This window comes from Thunnus thynnus, chromosome 4, assembly GCF_963924715.1.
Source record: "Thunnus thynnus chromosome 4, fThuThy2.1, whole genome shotgun sequence".
NCBI lineage: Eukaryota > Metazoa > Chordata > Actinopteri > Scombriformes > Scombridae > Thunnus > Thunnus thynnus.
In genome coordinates this window covers 14,766,961-14,790,951 of record NC_089520.1, presented here as the reverse complement: position 1 = coordinate 14,790,951, position 23,991 = coordinate 14,766,961, and the positions used below count along the sequence as shown (strand labels likewise).

The 23,991-nt window shown below is 40.3% G+C and overlaps 1 protein-coding gene across 1 annotated transcript in view; it reads right to left on the bottom strand.

Annotated features, from left to right (window-relative positions):
- The window catches only part of gli1 (GLI family zinc finger 1), a 52,773-nt gene extending 31,711 nt beyond the window's left edge, over positions 1–21,062 (bottom strand). Inside the window, exon 1 of the mRNA XM_067586857.1 lies at positions 20,699–21,062. The gene's annotated coding sequence lies outside the window, so the exon portion shown is untranslated. The remainder of the gene's footprint in view (positions 1–20,698) is intronic.
- Between the last annotated feature and the right edge of the window lie 2,929 nt (positions 21,063–23,991).

Sequence of the window (23,991 nt, the reverse complement as noted above, 5' to 3'; positions counted from 1 at the left end):
AAGTCTAGCCGAGGGCTGGAGTTCCTGCGTCTGCCAGGGGCACCTGAAGAGGGGCAAACATTTACCGGCAAAGAAAAGAGGGGGAGAAAAAAAATTAACAGCCTGCCGAAGAGCTGCAGGGTCCACGGTGAGTGGTGGTGTAGGGCCCTTGGAGAGTTTGTCTTGTAATTGAGTCAATTGTTGACCCCTTGTTCAGCCTGCCTCGGCAAATCTTGGGAGGAAAAGCCTGCCGAATAATTAATGTTCTCTCTCCTTCTCTCCCTCATGCTCTTCATCTATCCATCTCCTACTCCTCTTCACTTTCCCCCTCTCCTTTACTTGTTTTCCGTTGTCTCAGAGGATAATTGTGCTGTGAGTCAAAGGCAGTCATTTGGGGAGGAGGCGGGAGGGGGGGTGCTGTTCAGGGATCTGCTGAGGCTTACAATCTTCTTTTCACCCCAAATCTTTCTTACCCCCTCCCAACTCTCACTCTCTCCACTCTCCTGCATTCTCCCCCTTTTTCATTCCTCCTTTTGTTTGCACCGTGGGATGAATTTTAATCACTCCTCTCTCCACCTCCGATCTCAGTCCCCCCCCCTCATTTTTTTCCCTCTCTTTTCCCCCAAACTGGCCACTCATTCCCTGTTTCCAACTTATATCCAGCACCTTCTCTCCTTACCACTCCTGCACTGATCGCCCCCCTCAAAGGATCTGAGAAAACAAGGACACAGATATAGCCCTTTGATGACGAGAGGAAGGGAGTATTTGTCACTCCAGGTTTAGCACAGGCCAAATGTCTCTAACAGGCACGAGGATAGACGAGAATTGGGAGAGGGAGAAAGAAGGCGAGAATGGCAAAAAAGAGGGAGAAAAGAGTATGGAGGAGGAGGGTTAGGAGGAGGGGGGACAGCAGGACAGAGAGAGGAGGGTCACATTCTGTTTGTGGAGAGCGATCATTTTTAAATGCCTCCTTCATTCGAGAACACTTTGTTTGCACAAGGGCTCTAGTGTTGTGCTCCTATTGTGGCGGCTTATCCCGAGGGACAGTGCAAGCCAGGGACACTGTTGTCATTCACATCTCACACATTTACAAAATAGCAGGTGCTCTAAACACAAATGCATTAATGTAAGTGTAAAAAGTGAGAGCGAAGGTACATTATCATAAGAACAAGTGTAATATCCACTAAAATCAGCAAGTAGAAGAAAACACAGGAAGTAATCACAGAACAAGTGCCAAGAATAAAAGCTCAGGGCCACCACAGTCAACAACAAGCCAAACGGTGACACTTATGATAGGTTTTTTTTTTTTTTTTTTTACAAGGTCCCACAGTCTTTCCTCATTTCCTCTCCACAGGCCACAAGCGGTCAGCCTACACATTTGTCCGACTAGCCTGCACCAGCTGAAGACATTTACAAGAGACATGAGAGGTTTAGACAACTCCTTGATTCTATGGTGATGTCAGCCATGAGTGCAGTAACTTATGACACACGTTCATTAAACTAAAATGACTGATGACTCTCTTGATCCTTGTGGTGATACGATTGCATGCATGTTTGCAGAAGTGCAGAGTAACTATATAAATGTACCATTTAAAGTACTTGATTATTTCCATTTTATGCTACTTTATACTTATGCTTCGCTACATTTCAGAAGGAAATATTATACTTTTCACTCCACTTCCTTTATGTGATGTTCAAAATCAATCTCTTAGAGCAGATATTATGTTGAAGGCTGAACTTTTGTTTATAATTAAGTACTTTTTTATTGTGGTATTTCTACTTTTGTTCATGTAAAGAATCTGAACACTTCCTCCACCACTGTATGGTGTGTTTATGTGCTTGGTTAGATATCAGCATCCGATTTACCTCCTGTAGCATAACCTAAAGCTTAAAATAATGTTTCATCTGATGGTATGCAGGGAGAGTCAAATCTTAACTGCCTCTCTCTCTCTGTCTACCTCTCTCTCTCTCTCTCTCTCTCCCTCCCTCCAGCCCTCCTCGTGGAGTGTTTGTTAGGAAATCCTGAACAAACCGCAGCTGTTTGTTCTCTCTTTGTCAATGACGGGTTTTTATAGACTTCTACTATTGACAATCGCGCGACTCCTGTTGGCCTCACACAAGCTGGATAACACTGAGCAAATAGGTGTATGTACACACACATTCACAATCTGTCCGAAATACACTCACAACCTGCGTCCGAATCACCCAGAGCGCACAGACGGGGGGACGAGAGAAAAGATAAGTCAGATAGTGAAATAGATACTTTATATAAATGCGAATGACTAAAAAGCTAAAATATTAATGTACATACATGGGTCAGGTGGAAAAATCCTCAAGCTTGCATTGCAAATACTGAAACACATGTCTCAAGAGTATCTAAATTGCATACACTACATTAACAAAAGTATGTGGACACCTGAACATCACATCCATTTTGTTTAGCATCTCGTTCCAAAACCACAGGTATTAATCTGCTGCTGTAACAGCCTCCACTCCTCTGGGAAGATTTTCCACAAGATTTTGGTACCTGGCTGCAGGTACTCCCACAAGAACATTATGTTACGGCCTGACTCACAGTTCATGTTCCAATTCATCTCAACGTTGCTGGATGGGGTTAAGGTCAGGAATCTGTCAAGTTTTCCATACCAAACTTATGAAAGCATTTCTTTATGGATCTCGTTTTGAGCATGGGGGCATTTTCGTGTCGAAACAGAATGAGTTGACACAGAACAACTTCCACAAAGTTGAAAGAACACTATTGTCTAAAATATAATTGTATGCTGCAGCATTAAGATTTCACTTAAGTGGAACTAGGGATTTTCTGGAAATCTGGTGGGTTAATGGCATTAAGAAGACTGTACATTCACTGATTACGCACTAATTATAAATGTTGGATTTATTTAAGACTGATTCTGATATTTTCAGATAAAAAACAGTTTTTAGACAAAAAGTATAAAAAGGTATTTAACATTATATACCAAAATGACATGCATGTAAAAAAAAAAACAAGCAGAGAGGGCTTGAAACAACATTGAGACTATAATGTAGGAAGATAAAAATATAACTGAACAGTTAAGTGAAAAATAAAACGTGAAATTTTGAGATTTTATTTAAATATTTAGATATATATTTTTTGGTAGCTAGTCAAAGATGTCTTTGATGGGTGGGATTCTACTGGAAAAATTTGGGCGAATTTCAGTGTGTCTAAGATCCTGGCTACCATATATGTCACAATTACATACATACAGTAGCAGTTGACACTGGTGAAACACAGCGATAGTCACATCACGTGTCATCATCGCCCATAAAATGCATTATTCTGAATCCAGTTACCTCAAACAGGAGAGAGGAAGACTCTCCAGATTCCTTGGCTCACAGCAAAGAGAGAGCTGAAGAAGAAGAAGGGAGGTAAAGAGACACCGGGTGTGAGTGAGAAAGAGTAGTGAGAAAGAAAGTTGACAAAAAACACACACAGGGAGCGGAGCAGAGCTTCTGTGTCAATGGAGGAGATCATGGATGCCAGTAGGGGGCTCAGCCTTCAGCACAATAGACCCCCAACTGAGCCGAGACCCTTAATACCCATACTCCTATTTCACACATCTTTTCAAAGCACCCATACAACCCCAATCCACCCCCACCCCCGCCTCGATGCTCTGGCTGTGCCCTGTGATTGCAGCCAAGTGACAATAGCGAGAAAGTCTACGTGTAGCAACTAGGGGCCATCCAGGGACTCACGCAGGGGCCATCAGGGGCCATCAGGACACCTTGTCTTTGTGTATTGGAAAACAATGGTGACATCTCAGGAACAGTAGTAAAAGCTTCCTCTGTCCTGGCAGGGAGCTGTTAAGAATTACAGGGGCATCAAGTGTCAGTGATAAATGGGTCATTATCATCTGGTCTGAGGTGAAGTGTGGAGCTGATAATGAGCCTCTGTGTCAAAATCACAGTAACCAGTGAGGGCCTGTTGTGCTGCCACTCAAATGACTGTTGCAATTGTTTGAGGACAATTGGTGTTAGACAAATTGAAGTTTTCTCAGAGGTAAAAGGAAGTTTTTAACATTGTAATATCTGAATAATGGAAAGAAATATGTAGAATTACAGTAAAATATTGCTTCAGTATCCATTTATCCATTGATACCTACTAAAACATGAAACAAGACATACTTTACAATGATAATCAAAATGTTGTTACATTCCTTTTCCGTCAACAAGATCCCACTACTAAAATATTTTATAAATGACTTCAGACTGTATTTATTAAAGATCTCAAAGTCTTTTGGGTGTGATCTGGACGGTGTAATGAGAGAGACATGCAAACATTTCTCTTCTGCCAAAAGAAAACATCTTGAAAAAAACTAATCGTTGGGAGCGGGGAGGAAAAATATACCTCAACATCCTGGGCAGTTCCAAGGGAATTCTGGCTCAGACCCAAACACTGGAAACAGGGTGAAGAAGGCCGGGCTTTGTGGAGTAAACGGGTAGGGAGCACAGTGAGGGGCGTTGGGTAACTGAAAAATGATTTACTTTGGCAAAAATGGGTCTTATTTTACATAAGGATGTATGCAAGCAGACAAAATGTATCTTTAAATGTAATATTTTTCCTAATTTATGCTCAAACTCATTCACAACAAGAATTCTCTTTTTATTTGCCACTTGTGCTGCTGCGGTAGCTCATTGCATCAGTATCCCTGGCGCATTATCAGGCGAACAAACTACCCTTCAGTCATGACCTAGCTTAGCTCCACTAGCCTCTCAACCCGGCTACTGGCCTCCACTCAAGCAGACCCCCTCCTCCATTTACAAGGCCCTTCAGTAGCTGGCTGGTTGCTAGACAATGTGCTTGGTTATGTGGGTTATGTAAAGACCCTCCTGCACACAAAAGCCAATGTGGTCGCCTGTTATGTGCAGCTCTTCAGAGCCCTGGGTCAGTTAGCAGAAGAGCTCTGGCGCTAACACTCCAAGTTAAAAACGTTTGCTCTTCAACGTGTTTACTGAGAGGAGAGGAGAGGAGAGGAGAGATAGTTCAGTGAATTATCTTCTACTCGCTAATTTCACTTCCCCTTAACTTCCAAACGCCACTTGGTTGAGGTTAAAACAACCTGCTTGTTGACCTGTTGATGTGTTAGAAGTTGTATTAGAAAAGGTGAGTATGAATGTGAATGTGTGGATGTATATATATTTTCTTGTTGCCACTAAGTGTGGGTCTTACAAATCCTACAAAAACAACACATTTGCGCAATCCTACACAGCTCTGAATTTTGTAACATTAATACAAATTCATATTTATTTTAAGTAATATTTTGTCAAATTGCTGCTACACCTCGTTTATGCTCAGGTTTTTTTGGTGTTGTATCATTCTGGTAAAGTTCGGGTAATAGTTATTTTTATGGATAGGGGTGGGTGACACCACAAAATTTGGTTTTGATCCAATGTCATGTAATACCAGAATAAGAATCTCCATTATCAATACTAATACTTTTTATTAGTAAAAACTGCTAATGTACTATTATGTACTGGAGAGCCATGTGTCATGATTTGTGAGGTGAATGAACTACTTCAGAATGCATTTCCGCTAGCATTAAGCATTTATTTAACTATTATCTGTTAATCACTTAATCCCATACATGTTTAAACACAAGACTGTATTAAAGATAAATAAAACATGATCATTTTATGCTATTCATGTGCCCAGAATGTGATCTAATTTGAGACAGATCCATTGTTTGGTATCGATCCTATTGACACTGTTATCAAAATAAAATGCTGAATAGGTGTTATCCTTACTTTAGGTCTTGATCTGCCCACCCTTAGTTGTGATTTCTCTTATTTTAATACAAAAATCTGCCTCAGTTTAGTCCACATTTTGCACATCGTCACATTATGTGACAAAAAGATATTTCATTAGGGTTACTAGGATGTTTTTACATATATAGGGACTGTTTGTGAAAAGGGTGCACCTGTAATTTTACATGTTCATATCAATGGTGGGGTTTCCTTCATTTTGGATCAATCAGAGAGGGAAAACACTACATCCATGTGCGTATGTGTCTGTATGTGTGTGTGTGCGTGTGTGTGTGCATAGGTGACAACAGACAGCAAGAGCACTCCAGGCAATGACATGGTGGTAAGCCACACACCTCAGACACACCACCAGTCTGCTCTGATGGCTAACCAGCAGGGAAAGAAGTACTGAGGTAAAGCAAGCCACTTGTGTGTGAAGGTTCAACTTAAAGACACATAGCATCGCTTACACAGAAATACACACAAATCCTGTTGATGTTTGTATACCGCAGACTGTTTCCCAATATACTGCCTGTGAGTGATCAGGCATGAAACCACAAAAACATGCCAAAACCCTGACTGTGTAAAATTATAGTAGTGAGCAGCTCGGTTTCAAGAAAAGACTCAAAATTAGTTCCTGGAGTTTAAAGAAAAGTGCATGAAATATGATTGAGGACATTTGTTAATGAAGAGAGCACCATTGTATGTCATTCTTGTGAAATAAGGTTTATCATTAACATCAGGTTCACTTTTTAAAAAATATGAAAAACAAATAAGCTGCAGCCGATGTTGCCGTTTTTCTTTGTCTGTTGGTAAATTGATAATTTGGGGGGTTGTTTGGACAAAATAAACAATTTGAAGACATCAACTGTAAACAGGCATTTTATAGACCAAACTGAATAAAACAATTAATTGAGAAAATGATTGCAGATTAATAAATAATGAAAATAATTGTTAGTTGCAGCAGAAAACTGCAAAAATGTGTAGAAATTATCTTCAGACTGCAAAGTTTTTGCTGTGCAACAAGCACCTAAAAATCCAGATTTTCACAGGCTACATCTCAATCTGTAAAAACTAATTTAGCAAGTTAGCTGCAAATTGTACTAAATTCATTTGATTGCAAATAAAAACTGCCATTCTGATCTCTAACCTATGAGCTTTTACAATATGAGAGCAGATTTTGTGAGTGCACGCTAACTTTTCCTTTGTTTATCTGAGTTAGCTGAATTAATAGTTGTCCACTGAAGTATCAAATATACATACTGTTTATTTTCCATTGCAACAAGAGACAGCAAATGTTTTACAGAGTCTTTTAAATTTCATAGATCTTCCGCTGTTGTCCCAGACATAAAACTCACAAAGACAAAGTTGTGTTTAGGCAACCTGAAATGAACCTGGACCGCGGTGAACTCCTACTAATTGAATTTTTCATCATGTCCTAGACAGTCACCTCCACCCACAGCGAAAACAGCCCTATCTCTGAGCATCTAAACACACACACTTGAACGAGGAGACGGAGACACACAGACGTATAGGCACTTACATGCATTCTCACTCTGACACCCAATCACCCTCTCACAAACTCAGTCTGACAAGCTGGAGCATGTGTGACAGAGCTAGCTGGTTGGAAACAGACATCCCTCTGCCCTGAGGCTCGGCTCTATCCCACAGGAAGCCGGAGTGTGAGCTGGGACACACAAGACGAGGGAGGGAGGGAGGGAATGAGAGGGAGAAGGAGAGGGGGGGGGGGAGCAGCCACAAGGACTCAGCTCAATATCAACTGGAACTGCATGCAAAGGAATCTGATCACTTTCTGATCAGTTTATTTGTAATTATAATGTTATAGCATCGATTTATGAGCACTACTGAAGCTACTTAACATACTAAAATGAAAAGATGCTTAAATATTGGCATAGAAAGTAATCTGACATACAGGTCAAAGGTCCAATGCCCACATATCAGGTGTAGGTAGTCCACTTAACCATCAGGACCCCTCTGACATTATTCTGTATTGCTCCCTGACCTCAGTGCTGTGTCACTTTGCAGCAGAGATTCAAGGGAAGAACAAAACTGATTTGAGATGAGGAAGAAAACACTGACTGAACTATCAAGGAACTCCTCCTTTTGTGATCAGTTGATTTTGTATTTCAACTCATCTAAAAAAACATTACATTGGTTTGACTAAACTTTCAAGACATCTGTTCAGCTTTTTCACTCCCTCAATGAACAATAATCATTCAAGGGAAAAGGATTGCCTTCTTCTATGTAAAAAAAAAAAAAGGACGACTCTTTAGACCCCATTTTCTTCATTAAATTCAAAAATGCATGCATCAAACACACAGAAAATAAATGTCTCCCAAAGTTGCTGGTCAATTATTTATGAACTCATTTGAAGATACTTTTGAAGTTGATCCCTGTTACACTACTTTGTTGTATCAAAATTATCATAATATATGTACAGGGGTCGACAAAGGTTGTGTTTTGCTAAATGGTTCCTTCACTCCCATCTAATTGGATTTTCAACCAAAAAAGATCACAGTACAAGCAAGTACTATGCACATCATTCTCAAGCCAGCAAATGACAAAGCAGTATTATTATCTTATACTATATAGTACATCAGTATCCCAGTCTGTCACTTACAATACAAAGTTCTTTAAGTAGAGCTACTCAATGTTTGTACCAGTCTAATCACAGTATCACATCGCTTGGCTAAAACAGATCCAAAAGTTCAGCTAATCACCAACAACTTCCCTCTACACAACATCCACAACATCTGGGACCCTTCGCCCACTGTACGCCCAAGCACATGCACACAACACTCAACATTCACACAGAACACATTGACACGCACCGAATGCACAAGTGCTCACCACATTTCTGCTCCACAGCTGCGCGAGAAGACAAGACTCGATAAATAACCTCTTTGAATGGGATCCTGTGGGTTTCAGTGTTTGAAACTTTGAACATCCAGTGATTGTTCTCTACAGGATAACAATTTTCCGCTCATATCCCGAAGTGTTCCTCTCACCGCACTGAGAACTCAAAGACAGCATCTATCTGTCAGTATGTCAGCAGACCAGGGCTTTTAATGGACTACAGGTGCCAGCTAATAAGGGCCAATAAATGTGCCACAGCAGAGCAACTGCCTGTCCTGTCCTGAATAGAAATAACGAGAACACAGTAGTGGACAAGGGGGTTTAACTGCTGTGGAAATAATCAGCAGTCGGGAAAGTCCAACAAAGTCACAACCTGCTGCGGAGTCATCAGATTAGGACAGGCTGACGTGGGACTAGATAGATGTTATGGAGACAGAAGAGAGTTGAAAGAAATAGTATTATTAGGATCTGCAATGTATGTAAATATAAACTAAATATAAACTAAATGGAAACATGATAAACACCTTATGCTAACCTTTCCCAAAACAAGTTGCTCTTTCTGTACTCAAAATGATGAACTAGCAAAAAACTAACACTTAAAAACAAAACAAGTCAAATAGATGTTGAATTTATGAATATGCAAATTCTGAGTAATGTAAAAAGAAAACAGTGCTATCAGTTTTTTGCGCATTGTCTTTTCATGTCTTGGCAGCCCTGAACAAACAACCTGCACTCTGTCAACATCACACACATCTTGATCACAATTTAACTTCCTGATTATTCTATAGAAACACTTGTGTTCTCCAGGTTTAGTATTTTAAAACTTGACATACTCCAACCAGCAGCCTTAAAGCACATGAAACAACAACCATCTTAAATTTGGTTTCTAAGGATAGATAACACCTGTGTAAACTCTAAAACATACTAGAGCCGTAACAATTAGTTTCTCGATTAGTCGATCGACAGAAAGTTAATTGCCAATTTCTTTTAAAACTGAGTAATCGTTTTGAGTCATTTTTTAAGAAAAAAAGAAGCCAAAATGATCTGGTTACACATTTTTTCTGGTTTCTTTAGTCTTCTATGGCAGTAAACTGAATTGTGCACTGTTGCTCGGGACAAAACAAGACATTTTAGGTTCCATCTTGGGCTTTGGGAAGAGATCGAGATTTCTCATAATTTTCTGATATTTTATACACCAAACAAGATTAATCGATAATGAAAATAAACTTTGTAAAATTTGTAAAAGTATAAAATGATCAAACCTATTTTTGCCAAGGATTGTGTGATGTATAGAGAATGTCATATGATGTATAAAGATACTATTATACAGCCTGGCAGCGCTTTTCATCCATTCATCCTTCTATTCTCTCCTTCAGTTCAAGGAGGCTGGAGATTTTCCCAGCATGCACTGGGCGAAAGGCAGGGAACCACCCTGCACAGGTCGCCAGTCTATCACAGTGCGAACACACAGCACTGCACTCTGTGTGAAAAGAAAAGTGAGCGTGGATCCCTGTTGACCCTCTGTGTATTCAGCTGAGTCTGGTCCCATAAGCCCGGCATAAATGCCCAGCATGGTACCTCGATCCAAAGACCAAGAAACTCACTCTCACAGCCTCTTCCTTTCACTGTACCCTGCCCTCTCTCTCTCTCTCCGACACTCACAGAAAGACAGTGTCTCTCCCCCACCGGTTCCTCTTCCGTTGTCTCACGCTCTCCTCAAACTTCTGCAAGCAGGTGCATTAGGTTCCAACTGCACCTTTGTATGTACATATTCCTGACTGCAATACTTGTATACTGCAATTTAGCAAATGTGCAATATCCTGAAGTGCAATATTTCAGCTGCTAATATTGTTTTATATCTTATTGTTTTATAGGTTACAGCAAATATATATATTTAGCTAGTTTGCATCATCAGGATTACTACTCAATTTCGTTGTACTCTGTGCAATGACAATAAAGGAATTCTATTCTATTCTATTCTATTCTATTCTATTCTATTACTGTGTCTCACCTCGCTCTGCACCCCCTGGCATAAAGACAGTGATGAGACAGAGAAGCATCAGGAGTACGGGAGGAGGAGGAGGAGGAGGAGGAGGAGGAGAGGACAACAGCTCTGGACCTGAAAAAACAACAGCTGCGACAGCCGCATTGTCATTCCAACATTTGTTTCATGCTGAGTGCAGCAGCAGGTCAGTTCCCGGCATGAGAACCACACAACTAACGCTGTTGTCCATCTTCACTCACACCATTTTGCATCCTCAGCTGAAGAAAGCTGAATGAATTCTGAAAATTAAAAAGGGAGCTTTGGGTGTGTGGCACTACAAAAAAAGGACACTAGCCAGCATCACAGGTTCATGAGACATTTTAAAATCTGTTTTTACATTCTATCCAATCAACTATAGTACGTGCTAACGTTACATTCCACTCACACAGTAGCTGTCAGTAGCACAGTAATGGTGTGAAACCCACCACAGTCATCACACCTGCACCCATCCAGTCACAACATGTAGGTGAATCCTGGAGAAATGACCTGCAGGGAGCTTTGCGTGTAGCCAAAAACAGTGACTACTGACGCTGAAGAAACAACAAACTGAAGATTTTAACATGAAGAACAGTGCAAACTAGCAGCTGTTGCCACGTCATCTCTCTCCTGCTTCACTCTTAAATTCCACTCTAACATGAAGATGTAGATGAATGTCAGCTTCATGCACCATCACACATACTCTCCTCAACATAAAGCTGGTAATGCAATATACTGCGTGGCTTTTTAACCTTGGACTGCTCTTACACATGGGAGGCCATGCTTCATGTTTCACCACACACACTATAATCATGTGTCTCTTAGAGTCCTTCTTTACTAGCTCTCTTTTTGTTAGTTATTGGCTACCAGGAAATGAAGGCCCTCCTCATGTAATTAATGGGCACAATTATGTAATTGAGGAGTGGTCTGCAGTTTGCTGCAAATAGGACCAGATGTCCCCTGAGCATGCTTACTGAGAATTTTCAGTTGTTCTGATCACTTACAGTGGGGTCAGCGCCTGTACCAAGACCTAGCTCGCCCCCGTGCAGCTACCCAGACCCTCTTTTCTTTCTCTTGTAAATAAAGACTTAATGGTTTACAAGCCTTCCAATAACCGTAATACCTTCAGAGTGAATTAGCTTGCAAAGCAGCCAGACACACAGGCTGGAATAACTGCTGGGAAGAAAAAACACATCCACATGCATTTTTATTCAAAATCAGATTGTCTTTGTCAGGTAAAAATACAGTTTTTATGTTGTAACTTCAAGGATAATGTGTGTTTTACTGACTTTACAGTTTGTTTAAAGATACACTTTTTTGTGACATAACATCTTGGTAAAATATTTATATAAAATAAAATATTTATATATATATATATTAAAATCTGCTGGTCATACCACAGTAACTACTGGTTTACTTCCTTCTGTGTGTGTGTGTGTGTGTGTCAGCACATTATCATGGTGAAACAGCCAACCAAACTCTAAATTTAAAGTTAAGATTCTTGCTCAGCTGCGAGCTGATTTACATGCTGCTGATGTCATCCCTTGCTGTGTATTCATTCCACTGTGCGCTGCTAACTCAGTGCTTTCAAAAGTTAAAGAAACTCAACACTAAACAGGCCTTTCAGTGTTAAAGTAGGACACAACATGAGGAAGAACTAAAAGCTAGAAATCATTGGATTTTTTTACTAAAGGATTCTTTATACATTTTATCTTACAGTAGATGTAATGTTTCTTGAGCCCTGAGCCTCCATTGTGAAAATCACTGCTTGATAGCTGGTTGTTGAGTGAACTACTCTCCTTCATCCTAAACATCAGGGAATCTATTCGAAGGCTAGATGTGGGCCCGGATCTTTCTCATGCTGAGCAAAACAAACAGTCATTGCTGGCACGAAATACAGAGGAGCCAGAATTATGCCTTATCTGATCCAAGTTCTTGGGTTGAGACGTGAATTGTCTCTGCTGTTTCACAAGTACAAACTACTTTTTGTGTGTTCCAATAGGAAATGAGTTTCACTCTGAAAAAGTTTGAAATTGATATTAAGTGTCCTTATTGGAAAAAGAGTATAAACTACAAAACCACACAGCAGTTTTTGTTTGTGCAAACTTTTGTGTGCTCCCTACTGACAACAGTTATGTTGTAGCTTCCAGCAATGTTCCAGCGATAAAATCGTGTCATTAAAAATAAAAAATACCATCTAACACATTGAAAACTGTTGTTGCTCAATAAGCGGCAGGAAAGTCAGTCAGTGTAGTTAACTCAGGCAGGGCAGGGCCAGCCAGTCAGGACGGTTGAGTTGTAAATGTGTTCCAGCAGGAAAAGCCAAGCTTCAGAGCAAGGCGAGCAGTCTGGAGTCGGCAACTTTCCCCTGCTCCAGCTAGCGCACCGCCCTCCCTGCAGCCCACCCAAGAAGCAGCCCATGGGCATAAATTTGAGAGCCTGACTCGCTGCGGATTTAAAACAATCTGCATCTCTCTCTCTCCCTCCCTCTCTCTCTCTTTCTCTCTCTCTCTCTCTCACTCCTCCACTCTCCTTCCCTGCACTCACTATGAAATGTTTCTCCCGTTCACCCTTTACTCTCTTTTGCCCTTCTTTCCTTTCAAACAAATTCCACTGTTAATGAAAATGGAAAGCTCTTTCTCAGCTCGTGCCAATAATATTATTTTTCTAAAGGCTTGATTAAGTTTGCAAATGCACATGAACTGTATTTTTGTGTGTTACTATACAATGTTCACAAGAGATTTTTATTCTTCTTCTCTACTGTAAAGAAGACGACACCAAAGCTTTGTTGAAATAAAGTTAATTACATCTCACAAAACACAACCTTCCAATAGTTTGTTGTTTCCTGAAGAGAATTATTTTCTCAATAACAACTTCAACAGAAAGTTGACCGCTAGTTTCCATTTACGTTTTATGACACTGGACCACAGGGAACACAACTATAAACAATATTTGATGCTACAGAAGAAAACATCCAGTCAGTTCACAAAACCAACAAAACAAGGACACCACATCACTTTTGATAATCATGTGCTATTTAGCTTAAATGGGTTTGGTTTGGTTGCAGATGCTTCTCTTTGAAAGGAGGATTTATCATCTTGTTTCTGCTACGGAAACAATCAGCAGATGTGACTTATAAATTAAAATGAAGGTGCAGAGTTGTCTCTGAATCATCAGTGAGAGTCTGTGAATTTCCACATGGAGGCTGAAGTCTGATCAAAGCGCTCTGCAGACTGACTGTCATGTCAGATGTGTTGTAGTAAATATGAGGCTGTTTGACTGAGGTGCAGCTACCTTTGACCCACAGCAGATTCATGTCAGTGTATCAGTGACGGCTCTGCCTGCATTTGGCTTGCAACGGTAGTAAGTCATGTGTGTGTGTCACTGTGCTACCTCCATGCATGTGGACTGACTTCCTGTTATGGCATCTGATCTGGTTAACGTGGCATCAGCAAACCACGGTAGCTTCTCACACTGTCACTTACTTACAGAGTAAGAAAACAGGAATAGAAAAAGACGTAAGAGGCTGAGCGAGCGGCAGAGGAAGAGTGAGAGGGAATGAGAAAGTAAAAAAAAAAAAAAAAAAAGACGAGGCAAAGCAGGACATTTATACAGAACTGGAGACATTTGTGAGAGAAAAAACAAAAAGAAGAGAAGAAAACATACAATGAGAAAAAAATGTTTGTGGCTCTGGAAGGCTGACCACACTATTCAATGTCAGTGTGGTTTGGGTCATCCATTGTTTAAAATTTTGTTTTGTGGCTCTATAAACCTGGAACAAATGGAGATGTCCTCCACTTTACATAAAAATACATAGAAGTGAGTGCAGTTTAAGGTTATGCACATAAGCTCAATTTACTCAATTTTGAAAATTCTAACTAGCATTTGAGTAGGTTTGTAAAGAGTTGTAGAAAATACACTTTCTTGAAAAATCACTTTCTGCTCATTTTGTCCATCACCAGATCTTTAAATGATCACTGAGCAGCCATTAAACAAAGTGGATGTAGAAACAAAGGTACCCTTCTACACTGATATTAGGAAAAAGCACCAACCAGCCAGAAATAAATGTAAATATCCAAAGTTGGATTCAAACACCTGTATAACTTTTCTATGACCAGATATTTCCTGATTTGAATCAAACTGATTTGATTCAAACAAACATTTCTAACTTTAGCCAATATTTTGTTATGTCAAAATTCTTTATTTAAGACGGATGCATCCAGCAGTGTGGCATGATAGTAAGTTGTTTTTTTTAAAAGTTTTTCTTAAAAATATTTTCACATGTCCAGACAAGTGTATTGAAAAAAAGTATTGTTTTGGTAAATCAATACGGAAAGTCAGGTGTCATGTTGGCACCAATATAAAAAATATGAATCTGTTGAATAAAAAAACACAATCTACACAGCTATCAGCCCTCATGTGTACATCTTTATGTGCATATCTAACATCTAAATATGTTTAACACACTGATTGAGTAATCAGAAACGTCCACAGTGCTTTATAGATTAATATGTAGATACTTGCTGCACTCATTAAGGAGAGTGCGCGGTATGTGGAACTGCGAGTTGCCCGGGAAATCTGCCAACCCGAGGATCTTGGGATGTTATCTCATCTCAGATAGCAGAGTTGTTGTCCAGAAGGCTCATCATAAACACACGCAATATGCCTCTGCACTCTTTCGCAATTTCGTCTCTCACAGACTATCTCCCTCTGTCTCTCTCTCTCTCTCTCTCTCTCACTTCGTGGAAGTCGGAAATAATTATTCCAGCAGTAAAATGTAATAGCTTATCACATAAAACGGTGCTGTAAATTTAGTCACTTACATACAAACTGCTAGGGAGGAGTAATCTAACTTCTCTACTTGGTTAAAATGAGAGACTGCATTTTTTTTGGAGAGGGAAGAAAAGACAAGAAAGCATTTTTAATCTAGAGAAGTGTTTTTGGTTCCTTTGTCTTCTACTGGAGAAGTCAACAGCATTCAAAAACTCATCCTATCCCATTAAAACTCTGCTGGAAACACTGGTCTGACCGTTTTTTTTCTGATTGGTGGACGTCAGAGAGACGCAGGCAGTGAGGAGGGTGACCGTCAGACACTTCATTGTAATTACACCGATGATGCCAGCACCCAAATGCACTGTGGCTATGGCAACCTGATGAAATAATAAACACCGCCTCCTCTTCACTTTCTGCCTGCCGACAGGACAGCTCGTCGTGAGTCATCAGTGGCTGAGAACACACACATTGAAACACACACGCGGCCGAAGACACACACATACTGTACATACAAGTGCAGAATCATGCAAGAATATAAATACTCTGAATGAACCCGCGTGCACAAACACGCAAACACTCACACGCTTGTAATTAGATCAGATTTCAAACTATTGCAACAAATTCATTCAGTTGTTACTTGCTCTCAGTTTAAACCTGCAGCACTTAGATCTGAAATACAAGATCCATTTTCTTTGCCTCCTCATCAGACGCTGCTTATGTTTCCCTTTGTCATCCACAGCCGACCACCATCCCTCAGAGAAACCAAAACCACGAGCCCATTGTTACAAACTAATGTAACAGTGAGAAATGAGTAAGTATCACTGTGGCCTGTTTGTGCACGCGAAAGCTATTCACAACCTCACCTGGATCCCATTAGCACCAGTTTGATTTCTAATATCGACCACATGAGATGATAGTTAGCAGTCCGCATGCCTACTTGCCTTTACACACACAGACACACACACACACACACAAATGTATCAAAAACTGCCACCCTCATTCAAAGAAGGAGGAGGGACGAATGGGAAGAGATTGACTCTGCCTTTTACTGTCAGCATTGTGCTCAAATCTATATCACATATGCACACATGCACACTTTCCTTCAGGCACACATTTGAACAAAAGCACTACATTTACTGTAAGATACAACCAACATCACTCTTAACGCTGCCTGCTGCCACATGTGTGACTTGACGCAGGCATTAGATGAAGGCGTTAGAGCCATGGGCTAGGCAATGGCTAGACAGGAATATTTCCGCAGTAGAGCCAGGCTCACTTTAAAGTACGGGACGACCAATTTGTCCATCCAAAATGAGCTTTTTTGGGATCAAGACATTGGCTTGGCTTAGTTAAGTTGGTTCCATTTCATAGCTTCACAACCTCATACGCAGCCCAGCATGCTGGAAATTACTGGACGATTCCACAGCTCAAAATTTACATTCAATGCAAACGTTCAGTGCCACTGTAGGAAATAGTTTGCTCTTTATGTAGCAAGGAGGAAAGAAACACTGTGGAGATGGTAGATGGGCATGTTCATAGAGTTCACATCCTGTCACCGACTAACAATTAATGCGAGCTTTGTATGAAACCGTAACTAGCATCTTTTGTTAACCTTAACCAAGTGTTTTAGTTGCCTTACCCTCACAATATAATAACCATAGTGTATTTGCCAAAACCACAAACTTTGACTGACCTTAACCACACTGTACTTGCCGGACAATGTCATTTAACATAATCTGGTTTTTAATCTGAGTTTTGGCAGAATCGTTGAATATCAATGCTTTCTCTAGCAATAAGTTGGTAATATGGGATGTTCTGATTGTCAGTTCTCACTAAGGCTCAGTCAGTCACTTTGATTAATCAACTTCTAGTAAGTGTTTGATCTATTTTTGATTCCTAGATTCCGATTCCTATTCCGATTTCTGATGCTGATGCGCTAAGTGAAAAATATGTATTTCAAAAATTAGTTTCAGGCTGCAACTTGCAATTTATTCAATTCATTGTTTTGTCTACAAAATTGCAGAAAATTGTTTAAAGTTATGTAATAAAACATTAGCAGGAATGTTCAGTCCACAGTGTGGATCTTGGTGTTTGGAATAAAACACTACGATTCACATATCTCATCATCTATTCACTAAAATGATTACCTTAAATCCAGCTGGCCTTGGTCTCTTTTTTTCTTTTGCTTTGAACTGATTGTCTCTGTAGATCATTTTTCTTAATCTCCACGGCTGCAATTTGTCTGATAGGCCTTCTAATGGGTGAGAATGCTCTAAGTGACCATGAACAATGATTTTCAGAATATTTCCCATGACTGCAACATTTCCCCTTTTCTATTATGTGTGCCCTTTGGCTAATGCAATTCAAGCTTTCTAAGTGTCTAATGCCTTTGCCCTCTGGTGTCAGCCCACTACTTAGTAACAACCCCCCCCCTCCCTCCCCTCTTCATTCCTCTGACTCATTTCAGCATCATTTGATGTATTCAATGTTATATTTTTCTAGGAAGAGGGATTCTCCACAGGAAACTTAGTGAAATCATTTGTGCAAGTTGTTCATGTGTGACAAAAATCAACAGCAAATGCAGACAGGCATACACGATTAATGTGGCTTCTTCTTGTTATAGTCAGGCGGCTCAAATGGAGTAAAGTTTGGCTCAATAATAACCAAAATAACAACCACAACCAAAATCTATTCCCTTTGATCTCAATGAACAATGACCGTGTCCATGAATGGCGACAGACAAAGTGAATAAAGACTTTCAGCAGTTTGAAAACAACACAAACTCAGTCCGATGAACCAACATAACCTTCAAATACCAGACCCTGACATCAGAGATCTTCGGGATCTCTTTCTGAGCCTTGAAGTACGGGAGGAAAAGTAGAGGATGAGAAGAGAAAAGAGTAGCAAGGGATAAAGACGGAAAAGGGAGTGTGTGAGTGTGTCTTTGCTTATGTGTCCTTTGGAGCATCCCCAGGCCTGTCTACTCTGTTCTTTCTGCGGCCCGAAGCCGATCAGCTCTGCACTGAGGGCGTACATGGTTTTAGCTGGGGCCGGCACAGACAGACAGCTGCTATTAAACCCTGATTGTTTCAGGTTCACAGGGTGTGAAAGGGTCTGATTGAGGGGCTGTGATCCCAGTGAGGGTGGTCTTTCCCCCCCTCCCCCCCCTCCCTCTCTCTTTCTGGAAGGTGGGAGGAGGGTGGTTGGGAAGAGGAGGAGGAGGAGGAGTGTGTGTGTGTGTGTGTGTGTGTGTGTGTGTGAGGTGGGGGTGGGGGGGTGGGGTGGGGGATTGCAGGCATCACGTGACACATGTTTCTTGCTGAGCGGACCAAAATGGGATCTGGACAAAAACACACCACTTGTTGCTGCCTGCCTCTGGGTACGTGTGTATCACGTGACCGGCGGCCGATAGTGCCAACACAGAAATTAAACATGTTGTCCACATCATTAATGCCAGTGAGAGAATCCATGTTGAGATTTTTTATATTTCAAATTGCTCTCACAGTCACACACCTCTTAATGACACAACTGTCATTGCTCAAATTGCCCCTGCTTTACATTTTGCCTAGATGCACACAAGATTGAACATACAAATCTACCTTAAAATCATCAAACTTCCGTTGTTTTTACTGGCCTTAAATGAGAAGGAATTCATCAAGATTGTATTCAGTTTGATAAAGGCTTATCACTGCTCTGATATGACTGTGATGAACCAGATCAGTCCTCTGCTGTGACTGGCTGTCGGAGGACAGTTCCTTCCTGTATGGTCTATTTGTTTAAGAGCATTCCCATTAAGGAGCCTTTTGGCCTTAACACACTTGATAAAGACCAGGGAGGGTGAGGAAGCTCCCCTGCAGAGCTTTTCACACGTGGCTAAAGGACAAGTGCACTTTCCTCCCTCGAAACTCTCCCCCGTCTCAACCTTGAGAAGGACCAAAGCGCTTCCCTGTAATGGATTATGTGGCCTGTGGTATATATCCAAAAATCTGATTTTACAACTTGAAACAATTTCCGCAAGTTCACAAAAAATCTGGCCACAGTTCATCACCTCAGGTCCAGTGTAATCAATTAAAACAATAAATAAAATACCATACCAAGTTCCTTCAAATTTTAAATCCATGTCTATCCCTCTCATGATTTTTGGCGATCTACTTTAGACCCTTTGTGACATAAACGCTCTCTTTCTCTGTATGTGAGTGTGTGTCTGTGCAAATACTGTTTAGGGAGGTTGTGAGTTTGTGTGCTTAGCACTTCTCACTGTCACTTTGGAATAAATAAGTGTTTGGCTGTTCTATTGAGTCCAGTGTTGACGCTCTTCAGTCCAGGGCCACTACATGAAGACCAGCAGCCTAATCTTCCCACATTAGCAGCTACAGTCAACTCTTTTTAGAGATAATTAGATCAGATTCCACAATCTCTCACAGATTAGAGATAAATCATTAAAGGCTTGAATGCATGTTTTTAGTCTAAAAACTGAGAGACTTTCTGACTTACAACAAAAATAATCAGGCTGCACATTCAAGAAGCCCACGAGTTACAGAAAACAGTTGCATTTACAGGAGCTTTCTGCTGCCTGAAGCTTTGCACAGTGTTCAGCGATGATGTTGTTTTGTGGGTGTCCTGATAGAAACTCACATTTGGAAAAGATATTGACACCTCAGGTTACAAGAAACAGCTGTTCCCGGGTGGCCCTGCGACCCTCACTGTGTCAGATGATTTTAAGCTGTGCAGGCAGTCAAAACCCTAAAAGAAGCTCTTCCCAAAGAGACGAAGGTATGAAGGTAGGGAAACACATATTTGCTGAGATCTTAACTCCGAAAAACTTCAGTTCGTAGAGTATCCACATCACCACAAATGGATAGAAAAGACCGGAGCAGAGCTAGAGCTTTGCGCTGATGAGAAACGAGTGAATCCACAAAAAACCGGCGTATCACAGTGAAAGGAATATAAGACTTATTGGTCGGTTAGTAGAAATAACATGCAACTCAGTTACAGGAAATGGGAAGTAACCAAAATAATTTATGGCAATGCTCCTAATGCGTAAAAGTCACGCACCATCACCTGAAGAGATGACGCCAAAAGAGAAATGACTCAATGACATTACTTTTGCACCACATTTGCAATATTTTTTCCCATCTAACTAACTACAAAACTATTTACTATAATGTTGAATAATAAAACACAACTTTCCCACCATGTAAAACGTCTTGTTTATCATATATCGGCTGTGATTTCAAAAGCGATCGATAAATGATCAGCGCTACGTACCTCAGGTCAATGCAGGAATATTCAGCATGAAACTTTTTGACTTGATTCCCAGAGTCCTTGGAAGAGCTCAGAGGGTCCAAGGACTGCGAAAGTCTGAGTTCCCAGTAAAGCCTCCCTTCTCTCTCTTTTCTCTCTCTTACTTTCTGGCGGACGCACTCGGATGGAGATGACTGAATTCTTCACAGAAACCGAGACTTTATCCAGTTTCAGAAGTGCTTTTCCATCGCGTTTTCCTTCACAGTCACTTTACGCAAACGGTTACAAAGTTGAACCCCATGTTCGGCTATGGAGTCCCGTAAAGCGCCCTGAAGTTGGTTGCACAGCCAATGCGGGAATGCGCACCCCCTTCTCTTCCTCCCTCCTCCCTCCCTTTCTCCACAGTCTGTGGACCACCCCGAAACAGGAAGTTCACTTTTTGTTTTTCTTAAAAAAGGACCATGCTGCTTCAGTTTTCCCCACAAAGTTAGCATGCACCACAGATCAACCACCCAAACTGATAGATTTTCATTCTCTGAGCCTTTTTCATTCGTGTGTGAACACAAATATCCTACATTTATACATTATAGTCAGTTAGACTATATATAAAGACATTACAGTATGCATGTTTGTAAAAATGTTTGTATGGACATGGCTGCGGCTATATAGAGTGCGTTCCTCTCTAGTAATTGGGATAATCTATCTATAAATGTTTTTGTTTACTCTAATGGTGTAACTTCATAGCAGCTTCTCGGACAGCGTGTGTGGCTGGCTACGTGTGGGGATGCTGCAGATTGCTGCGACTTGCCAGTAAAATCGACCACAAAACCTGGACTGGAGTTCAGTCTGCAGCTCAGGACCAGGACCAGTGATAGAGGTCTGCAACATACCCAACATGCATTCAATTTATACGCACAAACAAAACTGATTATGACAGGAATATACAAAAAAGTTTGGGAATCATAGAGAGTATCAGTAAAAAGTTTGGACATACCAATGGTAAAGTGTGTCCAAGCTTTTAACAAATTTAACAACTAGGATACATTTTCACATATTTCCTCCTTTTTATGTTTCTAATTGTGGCACCACAGCCAATTAATTATTGAAAAACATATGTCAAAAGTTAAACCTCGGAGTCAATGCTGCTGGCAACTGCCCCAGACCCCCAGGGGCCCCCAATCACTGTTTATCAGGAGGTTTGAAGTACTTTGATTAATTACAAATTTCTTAGGGAATTTGGCCCTGTTTCAAAATCTAGTTTTCCACCTGGGTCAGAAGAGGCCCACCTACTATTCATAACAACTGCACAAAGAAATCGGTCCAACATGGTATTTTTGTAAAAAGATGTATTGTGTAATGTCTTGTTTAGGTGCACAGTTCACAGAAAGGAGTGGCATTTGGCAGGTATTTCACTGAATTTTATGATTAAAGGTACCCACATGTTCCATTCAGTATCTTTCACTGAATTATGACCTCACCAGGTGCTGGTCCCTAAACATTATACTTTTCTGAACTACAAGTGTCTTTTCACCCATTAACTCCATCGCTTGAGATGGTGATAAGCCACAAAAGAGTAAATGAAAAATTATTTTATTTATTTATTTTTTTACACTAAGGCACAATCATGGCATAGCACTCCCTTACAAAGTGATACCGTTTGGATCTTGGTTTTGATTGGCTGATTCTTTCATTTCTGCTGGGAAACTGTGACTTCACTTTTAAACTGCTTGTGACCCCCAGGATGTTATTTTAGATCCTTGTTGAACAGTGGAGATCAGTACTGTCTATCTGAAGTAGTTTCCTGTTTCTGTCATTTGTTGTTTCATGTTATATACAGTAGATTTGCTGAAGCTCCTTTCCAAATGGTGGCATGTGTCAGGCACTTCTGTTACTACTGGATGTTAATGGATCAGTGAATTAATGCCTTCTTAAATGACTTGTACACCTTCAGTGATTAACTGCCTGTGGTTGGATGGCATGCATTCAAGTTCATCTTGAGGTAAGGCAATAGGTAGGGTAATATGGCATGTTCCTTCATATAGTTTTAGGCTCATGTGTAATTTTTTTTTCCAAACCAGGGTTGGTTGTTGTTTATAAGACATTAGCAGGCTCCAATATTATTGCCTCGGTCTCTGTTATTCATCACTGATTCTCTGTATTTGGTAATTGGCATTTATGTTGCTGTTGTCTTTGTAACATTAAAGCATATCTAGTAATATGGATGTAATCAGGCAAATAGTCACAATTAAATATGAAGGTCTCTTGAGGAGTTCTGGTTGCTGTTTATGAAGTCCCACTCTGCTATTTACTATTTGTAGGGTTTGACATTTTATTAGGCACATACTCTTGGTTGAGGCTATCACGTAACCTTGACATGGACTGATGCCAGGACAGAGTAGCCTGAGTCAGCTGTGAAAATGAACCATTGTAAATGATGTAAGCTGCACTCTCTATAACTACCAGGATGCTTCTCTGTGTTTCTCTAAAATGTTTTGTCCATATTACAAAGAATGCTTACCCTACAGTATCTGGTCATGCAGAGATAGTTTTGTTTTATGTGTTGAAATTCTGACATATCTGCCTCTGAAACACTTGCCATCACCCCAGTGCAATGGAGGTACATGGAATTAACAGCTAACAACTCTTTTCATTTAGAATGTATTTTTGCTTATTTTTTATTGTAAAATTGTATATTGTATTTCACCTGACTTTTGTGGTACTTGTATTTTCTCTCACCTTCTATTTTTTGATTGTTATCCAAAACCGTTAAGCCAAATTCCTTGTATGTGCAAACCTACTTGGCAATAAACCTGTTTCTGACTCTTATTCTGAATTATATTTGTGCTCCTAAGAGCACTAAAAATTAAATGTGAAACAATCAAAAACAACAACAACAACTTTTCTGTTTTCTCAGGTTAATCCACAGACTTCACTGGCCACAAGACAATTACTTAAGTAGAAAGTTCTGACAGATATCTCAAATTTTTTCACATTTATTAAAAGTAGAAAATATCTTATTTTGTAATTTGTGTGAACTATCCCTTTGAGGGTGTATCTTCAATTTATACACAAGATGCACCACGAAAGTAAGCAATTAGGCTGATAAAGCAAATGATAAAGCACAGGCCATTTGTTTTTTTTTAAAATAATGTAAATCTACAAGCATAAAGCAGTTTCCCTTTAAAGCAACAATGAAAGCTGAGTAAAAGCATGAACAGTTGGTGACCTGAACCAGGGCAGGAGTCCATTGAGAGGATACAGCCAGTGGTTAAATCAGATTTTGTCAATGAGAGTCGTGGGCTTTAGTCCCTAGCTAC